The sequence below is a fragment of the Oncorhynchus mykiss genome, chromosome 21, assembly GCF_013265735.2.
Source record: "Oncorhynchus mykiss isolate Arlee chromosome 21, USDA_OmykA_1.1, whole genome shotgun sequence".
NCBI classification, from domain to species: domain Eukaryota; kingdom Metazoa; phylum Chordata; class Actinopteri; order Salmoniformes; family Salmonidae; genus Oncorhynchus; species Oncorhynchus mykiss.
Window position 1 is genome coordinate 50,453,420 of NC_048585.1, and position 17,383 is coordinate 50,470,802.

General features: G+C 40.9%; 1 protein-coding gene across 1 annotated transcript in view; it reads right to left on the reverse strand.

Annotated features, from left to right (window-relative positions):
- The window catches only part of LOC110500643 (DENN domain-containing protein 4C), a 59,121-nt gene that overhangs the window by 40,364 nt on the left and 1,374 nt on the right, over positions 1 to 17,383 (reverse strand). The window lies entirely within an intron of this gene.

Genomic DNA, 17,383 nt, shown 5'->3' on the forward strand with positions numbered 1-17,383 from the left:
ACCTACAACCATAACAAAGTCGTGATGTAATTTGTGTCGGCCTAAGTAAACCAATGCACACAGCATCTCATATCAAACACACCCTTCGCTGGAATTAAACAGAGGAAACATCACCCTTTATAATCACTGTCTGGTATGGATGACACTTCCTTTATCCCCCGGGATAAGAGGCATCATCACAGCTTCGTATTCAGCACAGGGTCCTGACAAAGTGATTAGCTCCACCGCCGTTTCCCCGACAACGGCACTCTCAACCAACCCAATCGCTTGGAATTCTGCAGCACAATGGATTACCTGCTGAACACCTACACTTAGAAAAGTACCCCCAACACACACCACACCCACACATCCGGAGAGATGTGCTGCCTGCCTGCCAAAAACCTGATCCACCATGCCAAGAGCCTCCTTCTGACACATAGGGCCAGATCAAATTCCGCCAGTAGACAGAGGGAAAGAGAGGAAAGAGACAGTGAGAGACAGAAAGAGAGAGTTGAGAGAGAGGCCCTTGTCAGGTGTGTCATGCAACAGTTACGCAGAACACACACGATATGACTCACATATTGCACTAGTCCAATAAGACGACAAGTAGGCGGCCAGTACGCTGCAATAAACTTTAGTGAACAGAACAGATAAGCATTGTTCATCAGGAGGCACAACTGCAAAGTGTTGACAACTAGTCTTCCAATAAGAGAAGAACCAAGCAGAAGTTCTTCTCTTTGTGGGCAGACTGCGCAGGGTAGACAAACACTGGCGCTGCCATGGCAACGCATCCCCAACAATGCCAGGCAGCCTCGTGTTGTTATTCTATCTGACCAGGGGTGAGTTGCCACAGGAAATCAATCTGGTGTGGGTCTTTAAGGTGGCACGCAGAGACTGTATCCCTACATGCACTCTGAGGTCTACAAACAGTTCAATTCAGATGTAGGCCTACAGTAAATAAAAGCGGGGAAGGGCTGTTTTAAAGTCCACTTTAAACATCCGGAAAGCAAATAAAGATAGCTTAGGTAGGGATTGAACTAAAAGCCTTTGAGGTTTATGGTGCTGCATGGTTCAGTTGGTGGAGCATGGCTGTAAAGCATCTCTCTACACCCGCAATAACATCTGCTAAATATGTGTAAGAGACCAATATAATGTGATTTTTATTCTATTGGGAGTTCAATACCCGGGTGCCACCTATACAAAAAATGTATACACACGACTACATGTCGCTTTGGATAAAAGTACCTGTTAAATGGATTATTATAAATTAAAAATGAGCGTGCATGGACTCCATTCTCCTTCCGCCATCTTGTCTTGTGAGGATAGCGGCCTGTGTAGACTACGGGGAAACATGGAAGAGGCATCGGCCAATCAGAATGTGTGGCCAGAACTAACCGTTTAACAATCTGACACCAACATAAAATGAGTCAGCAATAAATGTGTTGAGACAAAACAGTGACTAAAGCAACCGCAGGCCTCAGGCTAATAAAACTAATTAATATACGAGTATTATCAAGCAGAGGTTCATAATAATAATAAATAATAATAATAATAATGGAGAATTGAACTGGTCTGTGAAATGTCCATTGTTCTAACTAGTCTTTCCTAATGTTGTAACGTGAGCCCGAGTCACTAAAGGTTGTGAACATAAAATGGCCCCTCCCTAACAAAAACCTGTTCCTGTGTACCTCTGGGGCAGAGCTGAACTACTCGGGCGTCACACTGTATTTGTTTGGCCTTTACTATAGGAGCGCTGTCTCCGCAATGCTGGCTGTGTGACTGAGCAACAGAGGGCCATATCAAGTGCCAACACTACTCAAACTACTCTTGTTTTCACCCAACTTTCACATGTCGTATTCATTAGACACCAAAACAGACAGGGGGGGAAAAAAATGACAAAAACAGGGAGGGCCAACCTGGACTGCAAAACGTTTTGCTACGGTGTTCCCTAATGACTATGTCCCAAGAAAAAAAAAACATTCCGACATGGAGGCACAACCTGAACTTGTCCAATAAGAACGCACATTTTCTGTTTCAAAACATTTCCATACATTGTGCTCTTCAGAACACAGTCCTGTTGTAAGCCATATGGCAGAAATTCCCTTCCTCTTTGACCGTTGGTCAACCAGGGGACGTGCTGGCCGGCAAAGGTCATGTTTTTTGGCTGTGGCGCTGGTCTCAACTTGAAAACCTGACGAAGCCTGCAGCGTTGGTCCAACGGCCCTCGGGCAGATGAGGTCTTTTCTAGGAACCCTCACAACACACAAACGCACTAGGGTGGCACCCTTAACAGGACACGGTGTGCCAACTGCCAAGTTTATGTCCAATTTGAACAGCACTCTAAATCTCTCCCTACTAGGGGATATGGCCAAAATATGTTTCTAATTTTTGGCAGAACTTTACTGTATTTTATGTTTCTGAATAATCAAAGTTCTAATTACGTTGTATGAGTAGTAGTAGTAGTAGTAGTAGTAGAACTTAGAATGGTAACAAAGTCGTTAAATGGGCTTTCTCAATGTTGGTGTTATACTCAACCAAATTAGGACAAAGCGGAGAATAAAGTAGTCAAATGCGCAGAACTTCACTTAATTTAGCACTGTATCAAAATAGTGTTTGATGTTCATTTGGGATGTAACGATACACGTGTCCTTACCGAACCGTTCCGTCCGCGCTGGGGGCCGGAATAAATACAAATAGAAATATAAAAACATTAGGCCTATGGGCAATAAATCTTAACTGAATAAAAATGTCAGTCTACGCCATTAAAACTAGAGCCTATGTGTACGTTGTAATCAAAATTATAAATCTTAAATTGGTGTATTTCAAACTGTGCTTTTGTGAGGCACAGCCGGGAACTAGTTCTGTATGATGACGTCAATAAACCACAAGGATTCTCCATCGTCGCTTAAATCTCCAGTTTGGGAACATTTTGGATTCCCAGTATATTACAACGACAATGGACTGAAATAGTATGTCACCACTGCTCAACGAGAATATCATATGCAGCTGCCAACACCTCAAAACACGTTGACACACTTACGCCGACATCACCCCAGTATCCCTACCACCGGAGAAAGACTAAAACGCAAAAAACAACGTCTCCCCTTTGCATGCAAGCAGCCCTTCGCAGCTGATTCTGAACGGACCAAAGAAATTACAAGAGCAATATGTATATTTATAGACGTGGAAACGCGCACATTCTCAGTGGGTGAGAATAGGGGGTTTCAGCATCTCGTGTAAGTGCCCGAGCCACGTTACGAACTTCGCCCGCTCGTACCCATTTCAGCAAACAGGTAGTACTCGCACTCTATAAGCAAGCTAAAACCCAAATTGTCAATGAATTCGCCAATCCACCCAGTGTTGCGTTTAATTGCAGATTGATGGACCTCCAGGGTTACAGAGCGCTCACAGAATTTCTAAATTACGAGGTGTAACGTCGCGAGACTTCCGGGAACGCTTGCAAAATTGACCAAACAGAACAGGCCGGGGTTCGGGATTGAGAAGTGTAAAATGATTCGTTAGTTGTTCATTTAATCCAAATCTAAAAAAGGCACAAGCTAGATTCGAGCCCATGTCTTAAGTAGTTGAACATGTTATTACTCCAACCTCGTGAAAATGACAAACTGAAACATTTGTCATAAACATCAAAGGAGTGCCTTTGATTTGACATTCTGCACATGTGCAGTTCGGCGCGTTTGGAACCGATGTTTCTCCGCACGAGTTTAGCTAGCCAACATTGCCATGACATTGCCAACAAGTGTGATCGGGGATTTCTATTGGATAAGCAGTTTTAGCCTATCTTCATACTGTATGGTCTTTGGCGAAATACTTAAGTGACAGGCCATTACATTACCCCGGACTGTGAAAGACACGCCCTCTTTATGAAAGTCACACACGTGCGCATATTTTTATCTTTGTAAGAAAATATAGAATAGACCTATACAATGTCAGCCTTACATATTTCACTTTGTCTTTTCTTAAATGAAAACGGTAAAGGGTTGATATTCCTGATGGTGCGCTCATCAGGCATTATATGACTCATGATCATATATGGAATACCACCACTTTGTATTTTCTTAAATTAAGCACACAATTACGCAACACTAAAATAAAGTGCAATATGCATGTGAAATCAATATGTAAACATGGCTATTAAATAAACAAAAATTAACTACAGTAACTGTTAGCAGGAAAATGAAATACCAAGACGTGACCCAAAAACCACAATACATATCGAACCATCGGTTTGGTTAATCATTACACCCCTAACCGTATTTTAAAAATCCATACCGGTATGTACGATATATCCCCCTTCCCAGCACTCTTATAAAGTTGATGATATTACCGTGTCAACTTCTAAGCAAGATCTACACAAATCAAGGGAATAAGCAGTAGGAGCAAAAAGCCTCATCTATAGGGTTGTAGTGGTTCCTTCCTTCAGTGTGAGCTGTAAAGTTGAACACCCCTAACTCCATCCCCAATGGTCTCCCCCACCCACAGTTAGTGATCTCATTCCTGTCACACAAAACACCATGGAACACCACTAGATCTTGTGGGGGGAAGGATGGGGGCTTGTGTGTCGTCATGGATAGCAGACAGCCTTGTCTCAATTATTCCAGCAGATCAGAACCCCCGTCATGCAGCTCCATTCAGTGGGGACTGGGGACCAGCTTGTCTGAGGAGAATGGCAATGGCAGTGAGTGACACATATACAGTTGATGTCAGAAGTTTACATACACCTTAGCCAAATAAATTTAAACTCAGTTTTTCACAATTCCTGACATTTAATCCTAGTAAAACTTCCCCGTCTTAGGTCAGTTAGGATCACCACTTTATTTTAAGAATGTGAAAATGTTAGAATAATAGAGATAATTATTTATTTCAGCTTTTATTTCTTTCATCACATTCCCAGTGGGAATTGAGTGTACTGCCTTTAAAATTGTTTAACTTGGGTCAGACATTTCAGATAGCCTTCCACAATAAGTTGGGTGAATTTTGGCTCATTCCTCATGACAGTTCTGGTGTAACGGAATCAAGTTGGTAGACCTCCTTGCTCACACACACTTTTTCAGTTCTGCCCACAAATGTTCTATAGGATTGAGGTTAGGGCTTTGTGATGGCCATTCCAATACCTTGACTTTGTTGTCCAGCCATTTTGCCACAACTTTGGAAGTATGCTTGGGGTCATTGTCCATTTGGAAGAACCATTTGCGACCAAGCTTTAACTTCCCGACTGATATCTTGAGATGTTGCTTCAATATATCCACATATTTCCCTTCCGCATGATGCCATCTATTTTGTGAAGTACACCAGTCCCTCCTGCAGCAAAGCACCCCCACAACATGATGCTGCCACCCCTGTCCTTCACCGTTGGGATGGTGTTCTTCAGCTTGCAAGCATCCCCCTTTTTCCTCCAAACATAACAATGGTCATTATGGCCAAACAGTTAAATTATTTTTCATCAGACCAGAGAACATTTCTCCAAAAAGTACAATCTTTGTCCCCATGTGCAGTTGCAAACCGTAGCCTGGCTTTTTTATGGCGGGTTTGGAGCTGTGGCTTCCTTGCCGAGTGGCCTTTCAGGTTACGTCGATATAGGACTCGTTTTACTGTGGATAGAGATACTTTTGTACCCGTTTCCTCCAGAATCTTCACAAGGTCCTTTGCCGTTGTTTTGGGATTGATTCGCACTTTTCGCACCAAAGTATTTTCATCTCTAGGAGACAGAACGAGTCTCCTTCCTGAGCGGTATGATGGGTGCGTGGTCCCATGGTGTTTATACTTGCGTACTATTGTTTGTACAGATGAACGCGGTACCTACCCTCAGGCGTTTGGAAATAGCTCCCAAGGATGAACCTGACTTGTGGAGGTCTTGGCTATTTCTTTTGATTTTCCCATGATGTCAAGCAAAGAGGCACTGAGTTTGAAGGTAGGCCTTGAAATACATCCACAGGTAGACCTCCAATTGACTCAAATGATGTCAAGTAGCCTATCAGAAGCTTCTAAAGTCATGACATCATTTTCTGGAATTTTCCAAGCTGTTTAAAGGCACAGTCAACTTAGTGTATGTAAACTTCTGACCCACTGGAATTGTGATACAGTGAATTATAAGTGAAATAATCTGTCTGTACACAATTGTTGGAAAAATTAGTTGTGTCATGCACAAAGTAGATGTCCTAACCGACTTACCAAAACTATAGTTTGTTAACAAGAAATTTGTGGAGTGGTTGAAAAATGAGTTTTAATGACTCCAACCTAAGTGTATGTAAACTGTATACACAACCACACCTGTACATACAGAGTTAGTGAGAGAGATACGAGCATATCACAGAAGGAACTAACAGAGTTCACCTACCGAAGAAAAGATGCTTCTCTCTCGATAACGGTTTACAGAAAGTTTCAATAGGTTGCAATGACAGGAATCCCATTGCCTTAGTTTCATGAGTCTAAGTTAGAGTTGAAACCCTACACAATTTAGTAAGCCATCTCCTTCCCATTTACACAGTGCTATAATCAAACAATACTTTTGAGCGAACTCAAACAGGATTCAGCAATATCTCCAGGGAGTCAAATAGAACACAAACTAATATCCAGAGGGTCCTGAGAGAGGGCAAAGCAATTCAATTCATATAAACTTGAGGCTCATTCCAGTTCACACAGAAAATATTGCTCTGACAATTAATTCAAAACTACATTCTTTAAAGACAAGAATAATGTGTCTCATCCCCATAACATCAGGATATAGATGTTGATTGAATATACGTCAAAATACTTTCATATACAAGATACAACAGCATATTACATATAGCCTGCCCTAAACACACATGGTAAGAACCTGCGTCAATCTGGTGACAGCTTGGACTAATACCTCCATCGTGCAGGGCCCATGTCTCCCTCAAGTGCCACTCCATGGTTATAGTCTGCCTAGAGCTCGTGGCAAAGCAGCGGCCCTGCCACCTGTCATCACAGAGTGGTGTCTGTCTGCGCCACAGAGCTGGGACAAGGTTGCAACAAAACTCCCATTTGAAAGGAAATGGGAGTTTGCCTGTTTTGATTCGGATGGAATCCCCCCCCCCCAACACATAAAAATGAAGTCAAATAGTGACTTCAATGATCTTCAGAGCTCCGTCTTGTCTACACTTGACACTTACAAGTGACTTCTGCTCTCATTGAAAAAGACAGGTCTAGGTGCACAAAAGTTGCTTTGTGGTCTGATTGTGTTCAGAACTGGCTGACCACTTCAGGTGGTGGGCAGGGATTCATTGTGTGCGGATTTCTCCTCTGTCTGGACACAATTAGGCTACCAAAAGCGCATCCAGTGGCCGATGTTACAGAGGTTAGCTGGCTAGTTAACACGACAAAAACAACTGATGGCAGTAGCTATCATATTTAGCCTATTCCACCGTTAATAGAACGCATACTGGCACTTGATATAGCGTGGGAAAAGGGAATCTGGACACACTGTGGACACGGTCGACATATTCAAAATGTACAGTACAAGTCAAAAGTTTGGACACACCTACAAGGGTTTTTCTTTATTTTGACAATTTTCTACATTGTAGAATAATAGTTAAGACATCACAACTAGGAAATGACACATGGAATCATGAAGTAACCAAAAAGTGTTAAACTAATTCAAAAATATTTTATTTTACATTCTTCAAAGTAGCCACCCTTTGCACACTCTTGGCATTCTCTCAACCAGCTTCACCTGGAATGCTTTCCCAACAGACTTGAAGGCGTTCCCACATACGCTGAGCACTTGTTGGCTGCTTTTTCTTCACTCCGCGGTCCAACTCATCCCAAACCATCTCAATTGGGTTGAGGTAAGGTGATTGTGGAGGCCAGATCATCTGATGCAGCACTCCATCAGTCTCCTTCTTGTTCAAATAGCTTGGAGGTGTGTTGGTTCATAGTCCTAGTATCATTTGTTTTTCAACAGGACTAAGTGAAAACTATGCCTATCACTGCAGAATGCTGTGGTAACCATGCTGGTTAAGTGTGCCTTGAATTCTAAGTAAATCACTGACAGAATCCCCAGCAAAGCACCTCCACGCATTACACATGCAGGGATCATACATTCACCTACTCTGCGTCTCACAAAGACAGCGTTTGGAACCAAAAATCTCACATTTGGACAAAAAGGACAGATATCTACCAGTCTAATGTGTATTGCTTGTGTTTCTTGGCCCAAGCAAGTCTCTTCTTATTGGTGTCCTTTAGTAGTGGTTTCTTTCCAGCAATTCGACCATGAAGGCCTGATTCACGCAGTCTCTGAACAGTTGATGTTGAGATGTGTCTGTTACATGAACTCTGTGAAGCATTTCTTTGGGCTGCAATTTGTGAGGCTGGTAACTAATGAACTTATCCTCTGCAGCAGAGGTAACTCTGGGTCTTCCTTTCACGTGGCGGTCTTCATGAGAGCCAGATTCATCATAGCGCTTGATAGTTTTTGCGACTGCACTTGAAGAAACTTTCAAAGTTCTTGATATTTTCCAGATTGACTCACCTTCATGTCTTAAAGTAACGATGGACTGTCCTTTCTCTTTGCTTATGTGAGCTGTTCTTGCCATAATATGGACTTTTACCAAATAGGACTATCTTCTGTATATCTCCACTACCTTGTCACAACACAACTGATTGGCTCAAAACGCATTAAGGAGGAAAGAAAATCAACAAATTAACAAGATGATGCCCCTGTTAATTGAAATGCAATACTGCCGACTACCTCATGAAGCTGGTTGAGAGAATGCCAAGTGTGCAAAGGATGGCTACTTTGAAGAATATCAAATATATTTTGATTTTTAACACTTTTTTGGTTACTACATGATTAAATATGTGTGATTTCATTGTTGTGATTTCATTGTTTGTTTTGATGGTCTTCAATATTATTCTACAATGTAGAAAATAGTAAATATAAATAAAAACCCTGGAATGAGTAGGTGTGTCCAAACTTTTGACTGGTGCTGTAGGTGTTGATGCATGACACATTTGGAACACTAAAGCTGCATGAACTGTCAAGTCTAGACACGGATAACAGGCAGCAATCAGCCAAAAATTCCACCGATGCGCAGGTAAAGAGGTCAACATCGAATAGCTTATTGAAACTCTTTGCCAGAGGCAATAAGCCTCATCTGCAATTTGCAGCAAAAAGGGAAAACAAATCTGGAGACGTAGATGGAGAAAATAACACAGCCATCCAGCAGAATGGGAAAATAAGAAGCTGAGTGAAAACACACATGACTGGGGAAAAGAGTGATTAAAACATACTCCATGGGCACCACCTGTTTTTCAGTGCAAGCAACATGTTGACTCAACTCTGATTCAACTCCTGATGTTTTTTCCCCTGCTCTGGGTAACCAATTGCAGTCTGACGTAAAGACTAATACATTACACAGGGTTTCCAAAACTCGGTCCTGCACGTTCTGGTTTTTGCCCAAGCACTGCGCAGTTGGTTCAAATAATCAAATCTTGATGAGAAGTTGGTTATTTGAGTCACTTAAAATAAGGGCTGTGTTTCGTGTAGGCTTAGCCTGGCGTGATGATTTGATAACCATGTAAATCATTAGGACAAGGTGACTTATCAATATATCCCCAGCAAGCTTCTGCACGTCATCTCTAGCTGCTAACAGGTATTGTGTCGATTTAAAACTTGCACAAGACAGTTAACAGAATTGTCCATTTAAGACATTTTGCCAATTTATTAATTACAACATTTAGCTAACATTAGGTAGTTAATCCAGAGATTCTTACCTTTGCCTCGATTCGGCAGTCTCATCCAGATTATCATGGCATTTGTAGTTGTTTATGATTGCCACATGAGCAGCTAATTAGCGTTTCATTTTGGAGGGGGTAAATATACTGATAAAAGTCACCCTGTCCTAGAGAGATTTACATGGTTTTCAAAACGTCACACCAGGGTAAGCCTACACGAAACACAGCCCTTATTTTAAGTGTCACTAAAATCCCCTATGGGAAACTTTAATGAAATTGGAACCATTTCCCTGTTTGACCGCTAGGATTTATGGGTATTATGACTCATATTGTGGTACTCTATGACAATGTCATATTCCTAAATCTTCCAGGTCCTAGTGATTATCCAATTTCACGTCGGAGCATCATCTGATTTCAACAGACAAGCAGAGTATACACAACAGTTGAGAAATAGAGCGGCAGAACAATCAATTCTATGCAAGACAAGCTTGTAAACTTCCATCACACCAATTCTATGAAAAGCTGTGTTTCTCCAAGGCAATTTCATGATGCATATCATGCAGGCATAAGAGCACAATAACACAAATATGTTTCGTCACATACCAGACAGTTGCAGGGAATTGTGTTGTTTCACAGAGTCAGCCATAGTAGTAGGGCACCCCAGTGCAAATTAGGGTCAAGTACCCTGCACGTTAACAGATTTTTCACCTTGTCGGCTCGGGTATTCGCACCAGCAACCTTCCGGTTAATGGGCCAACACACTAACCGCTAGGCTACAGGCCACCCACAAGTTCAATACAATAGGCTACATTACAGTGTATATATAGAGTTGAAGTCGGAAGTTTACATAGGATCACCACTTTATTTTAAGAATGTGAAATGTCAGAATAATAGTAGAGAGAATTATTTATTTCAGCTTCTATTTCTCCAATACCATGACATTGTTGTCCTTAAGCCATTTTGCCACAACTTTGGAAGTATGCCTGGGGTCATTGTCCATTTGGAAGACCCATTTGTGACCAAGCTTTAACTTCCTGACTGATGCCTTGAGATGTTGCTTCAATATATCCACATATTTCCCTTCCGCATGATGCCATCTATTTTGTACACCAGTCCCTCCTGCAGCAAAGCACCCCCACAACATGATGCTGCCACCCCCGTGCTTCACAGTTGGGATGGTGTTCTTCAGCTTGCAAGCTTCCCCCTTTTTCCTTCAAATATAATGATGGTCATTATGGCCAAATAGTTCTATTTTTGTTTCATCAGACCAACAGACATTTCTCCTAAAAGTACGATATTTGTCCCCATGTGCAGTTGCAAACCATAGTCTGGCTTTTTTATGGCGGTTTTGGAGCAGTGGCTTCTTTCTTGCTGAGTGGCCTTTCAGGTTATGTCGATATAGGACTCGTTTTACTGTGGATATAGATACTTTTGTTCCGGTTTCCTCCAGAATCTTCACACGGTCCTTTGCCGTTGTTTTGGGATTGACTCGCACTTTTCGCACCAAAGTATTTTCATCCCTAGGAGACAGAACACATCTCCTTCCTGAGCGGTATGACGGCTGCGTGGTCCCATGGTGTTTATACTTGCGTACTATTGTTTGTACAGATGAACGTGGTACTTTCGGGCATTTGGAAATTGCTCAAGGATGAACCAGACTTGTGGACGTCTACAATGTTTTTTCTGAGGTCTTGGCTGATTTCTTTAGATTTTCCCATGATGTCAAGCAAACAGGCACTGAGTTTGAAGGTAGGCCTTGAAATACATCCACTGGTACATCTCCACTTGACTCAAATGATGTCTGTTAGCCTAAGAGAAGCTTCTAACGCCATGACATTTTCTGGAATTTTCCAAGCTGTTTAAGGGCACAGTCAACTTAGTGTATGTAAACTTCTGACCCACTGGAATTGTGATACAGTGAATTATACATTAAATAATCTGTAAACAATTGTTGGAAATGTGTTTTGTATCAATTGTTACTTGTGTCATGCACAAAGTAGATGTCCTAACCGACTTGGCAAAATTATAGTTTGTTAACAAGAAATTTGTGGAGTGGTTGAAAAACAAGTTAATGACTCCAACCTAAATGTATGTAAACTTCCGATTTCAACTGTACGCAAGGGCACAATATCCCAATGCATATTTGTGGCTTTTCCAGGTGGAGTGCCCCCTTGACTACCAGCCAATGGAAAAAGGTGACATGCAGGCAGTGTTCATTTTATTTTTTTTAAGTCTACTAGTTGGAGGCAAAAGGACCAACACCGACACAGTGTTGGTTCACTGACTGAGGTTATGAGAGTCATTTGTGGGTCCTTTTGAATGACACCAGTGTGTTTACAGTGCCTTCTGAAGGTATTGACACCCCTTGACTTTTTCCCCATTTGGTTGTGTTACATCCTGAATTTACCATGGATTCAAATGAGATTTTTAGTCACTGAACTACACACAATTCCAAAGTGGAATTTAATTAATTAAATAATAATAAGTATTCTACCCCTTTGTTATGGCAAGACTAAATACATTCAGGAATACAAATTTGCTTAACAAGTCACATAATAATTTGGATGGATTCACTGTGTGTGCAATACATGTTTAACAGGATGTTTTAATGTCTACCTCCTCTCTGTACCCAACACAATTGTAAGGTCCCTCAGTCCAGCAGTGAATTTCAAACAAATATTAAACCCCAAAGACCTGGGAGGTTGTCGATTGCCTCGCAAAGGGCACCTATTAGTGTAGTTGGGTAAAAAAAGCTGACAAAAAAAAAAAAAAAAGCTGACATTGACTAACCCTTTGAGCATGGTGAAGTTATTAATTACACGTTGGATGGTGTATCAATACACCCAGTCACTACAAAGATACAGGTGGCCTTCCTAACTCAGTTGCCGCAGAGGAAGAAAACCGCTCAGGCATTTCACCATGAGGCCAATGGTGACTTTCAAACAGTTACAGAGTTTAATGGCTGTAATAGGAGAAAACTGAGGATGGATCAACAACATTGTAGTTACTCTACAATACTAACCTCATTGACAGAGTGAAAAGGAAGACAACATTTTTTTAAATATCCCATTTTTTAAAAATCCTATTTGCAACAAGGCACTAAAGTAATACTGCAAAAAATGTGGCAAAGCAATTAACACTTTGTATTCAGGACAAAGTTGTTTGGGGCAAATCCAATACAATACATTACGGAGTACTACTCTCCATATTTTCAAGCATAGTGGTGGCTGCATCATGTTATAGGTATGCTTGTAATTGTTAAGGACTGGGGAGTTTTTCAGAATAAAAAAAAGAATGCTAAGCACAGACAAAATCCTAGAGGAAAACATGGTTGAAATCGGCTTTCCACCAGCCACTTTGAAATTAATTCACCTTTCAGCAGGACAATAACATAAAACACAAGGCCAAATCTACACTGGAGTTATTACACAGAAGACAGTGAATGTTCCTGAGTGGTCAAGTTACAGTTTTCACTAAAGACTACTTGAAAATCTATGGCAAAACCTAAAAATTGTTGTCTAGCAATTTTCAACAACCAATATGACAGAGCTTGAAGAATTTTGAAGAGAGTAATGGGCAAATGTCGCACAATACAGGTGCGGCAAGCTCTTAGAGGCTTGCCCAGAAAGACTCACATCTGTAATCGCTGCCAAAATGTGCTTATACAAAGTACTGACTCAGTGGTGTGAACACTTATGTAAATTTGATATCTGTATTTAATTTAATACATTTGAAAAGAAATCAAAAAATATGTTTTCACTTGGTCATTATGGGGTATTTGGGTGTAGATGAGAATATATATATATAAAAATTATTCCATTTTGAATTCTGGCTGTAACAACAAAATGTGGAATACGTCAAGGGGTATGAATACTTTCTGAAGGCAATGTAACTACTAAAGTTGGGACAATACCAATAATATTGTTTTCCATGGTAAAATGAAGAAAAAAAACTACAGACCAAACTCTTTGGTCCTTTAAAACCCTCCTGGGTAAAATATAGTCTACTATAACTTGGGAAACTCTGGATGACAACAATGATGTATGTAGAACGCCATCTCTAAAGAGTCTTGTAAAGAGAGATGTCAATAGAACCTGACAATGTTCACTTGTCTTTCTACCCCTCTTTTCACTCATCAGTCAGCAACTAAAAGCAGGTTCTCTGTGTCAGTGTTCCATTCTAAGACGGCTTGGTTACCATCTGAAAGTCGGGCACTATGAAATATAGTACTGTTGCATTGGTGTTTATAATGCACTTAATGTCAAAGAATTCATATCGCCTACATATCCAACAAAAGACATGCTTTACATACAAGCCTGATAAAATGTTTGCACTGCGAGACGTGACATTGTCTTCTATCCATGAGAGTTGTGTTGGCTGTAGGAGATACAGAATAAATACAAGGCTAACAAACCCTCGTGATCATCGGTCTGAGGCAAGACAGTTAAGAACAAATTCTTATTTTCAAATCACGGCCTCGGAACAGTGGTTTAATTGCCTTGTTCAGGGGCAGAATGACAGATTTTTACCTTATCAGCTCGGCGATTCGATCCACCAACCTTTCAGTTGCTGGCCCAACACTCTAACCACTAGGCTACCTGCTTATGATGACTATAAGCAGGAAACAGGGAGAGAAAATGGGAGAGAATGCATTTTCAAAAGGCTAAAATATACTTGAAAAAGGCTTAATTAAAATATTTCTAATTGAATAGCTCTGGTGCCATTATAATACTTTGGGTACTCATTAACAGGTGAAAGGCAGCGGATAAGAATCCCACAGTGGAAGCTGAAGAGTGAAGGAAAGCTCAGCTGAAACGTCAAGACTCACTGCCTCCTTCCTCAAGCGTGACGGGCGGCCAGACAAAAAGCATTGTTTCCACAGGGAAGTGGAGGGAGAGGGGAAACACTCACTGCCCTAACTACACTGACAGACGAAGCACCCAGATCCATTGAAAGATCAGAACAAAAAGATTGCAGAAACATCCGAGTGAGAGGAAATGAATAGGTCACCTGAGAAGAAACCAAAGAATGGATTCTTTCAATGATCCTTTGCAAAGTTGGACGAGTAGGCCTATCTCCATTTAGAAAAGACTTCCTGACTGTGTGTGATGTGCACGTCTTATTTAGAAAACTGAAGGCATGTGCTACAGTGTCAATACTGCACTGTGGCTTCAGGTGAATTGAGGCCTATGTCGTCTATAGAAACATGAGTATTGGGATGCAAAATCTTCAAACTAAGAGTAGGACTAAATTAAAATACAATATTTAGAAAACAAGGCCATTTTAAAAAGTTAAAGGCAAAACATAAAGCTTTGTTGTGAGCACTAGAACCCAATGAATACTAACTCTACTTGGCCAAACTAAATTCCCTCATATGAACTATTGCTGTAACTCAATTAAGAGACTGAAGCCATTTTCAGATTATCTTCTGCTTCACACAGAACGAACCACAATATCAATTTCCTCTGTGGCACATCTGAGACGCACCGAAACAGCATGGACCTAAACAGCATGCTGAAGTGAAGCATATAAACGGTATCATAGTTCTTTTTCGCAGGAAAAGGCCTACCTAAGTACATGCTGTACAAATTAATTATTACTTTTTCAACATTGTATTTGTCAGAGGATGGGCAGTGCCATTGAGGCCAGCTCCATTTTGAAGTAGTCAATTTTCTTCTTCTACTTCTATGAGTTAGTTTGTTTACCAAGACTGTGTACTGCCCCCTGGAGTGTGTTGTATGAACAGGTACCAAAGCCACGGTTGGCAATTTACTGCCACATGCAGTTATGGAATGTTTGCTCAAGAGTATAATTCATTGGCTGAACACTCCTGATGACCTGGATGGAATTATGTGATACTTTCTTTCCCCATCAGAAGTCCCACCCAATTGACTACTAAAAAAAATAAAGTTCTCAATGGTGTTGCCCATGCTAAAACAGGATTTTTGGCACTAGAGTCCTCTATCTATCTCTATGTTTGAGCCCTGTTCGTTGTTGTTCCCTATAGAGTGTGGAGCTCTCTTTTATTTTCAAGTTTTCTACTCCGCTAGCCAGCACCTCGCCTATATAGGTGTGCATTTATTTTTCTTCTAGGTTGATGTTCCCTTGCCAGACTGCTTCCTTATTTTCCCATCACCTGACACAGATCTCCTGGCACCTAGTTGAAATATCTAAATTTACCTACAGTATCAGTCAAAAGTTTGGACACAGCTACCTCATGAAGCTGGTTGAGAGAATGCCAAGAGTGTGCAAAGCTGTCATCAAGGCAAAGGGTGGCTACTTTGAAGAATGGCAAATATATTTTGATTCGTTTAACACTTTTGGTTACTACATGCTTCCATGTGTGTTATTTCATAGTTCTGTCTTCACTTATTTCTACAATGTAGAAAATAGTAAAAAATAAAAACCCTTGAATGAGTAGGTGTCCAAACTTTTGACTGGTACTGTATGCACGAAGACACACCCAACTGGGTCCATGACCCAATTAGTCATGGCATAACATTGAATGTGCCAAAACATACTCCAACACCCACTCAGTCACAAGTTCTCACAACAGACACACTAGTAAGTACTATGGCACCACTTGCTAGAGAGCAGCATTTCATTGCATTCCAACATTAGCGGTTGGCCTGAAACAATATTCAAGATAGAAATCTGAATAGATTGTGTAATTCATTTTTTCCCATGCACAGAGACAAGTCAAATTATGTTCCTCCTCACGAGAGTATAGTCTCATTTTAGGGAATACTGTGCCACAAACTGCATTGCTAGTAAAATGCCTGAGCTGACACACACCCAAAAATTGTTTGTAGAGGTGCTGACTAACAAAGAATAAACTGTAGAAAAATAAAGTCACACTTCATATATGGTCCCAACAATTTCATGTGTTAATAATTTAACATAAAATCAACATTTCGGCAATGCAGCACCAATTAAACCATTCAATTTGGTAGCATATAGAGCATGGATGGGCAACTGGTGGTCCGGCCTGCAACCCCCAAATCAATTTCCCCCTTATATAATAGCAAAATCTCTCCACCCATGGAGTAGTGTAAAATTGTAGCAAACTTGCTTTAAAACTGCAACATTTTCTCTATGCCCCATGGCAAAATGTGTAAAATGACAGGAAATTAACTCTAAAACAAAATTACACTTAGGGTCTCAAAAGGCCTGCTCTGACTGCATGAGTGAGTATGGATGTGGGTACGCAGACCCGCGAGCCACTGTGGCCCTCATAATGAGTTCAGATTTTTTTGTGGCCCCCATCTGCATCAAAGTTGCCCATCCCTGATTTAGAGGGTGAGACTTTCTTTTACCACAAATGCATTGCTACCCTAATGGAAACCAAAATGTGGCTACAGTAACCTGTGGGGAAATACCATTCTTTGCCCTGCTGGGACTAATGCCGTAGACAACTGGCACAGAGACGCCATCAAATCAAGCTTTACTTATACAGCACATTTTAGACATGAATGCAACGCAATTTTTCACACAATTATTATTATATTTTTTAAACTATAAAAATAAACTGAAATATGTACTACAAAACACAAGAGGATAAAAAATAAAAACAGAAAGACTAAAAAAGCACCCTAAGGAAAAGCAAAGCTAAAAAGGTGTATATCAAGATCTCTTAAATATGTCCACAGTTTTGGCCCTCAGGTTGCCATGGCAGACACACATAGAGACC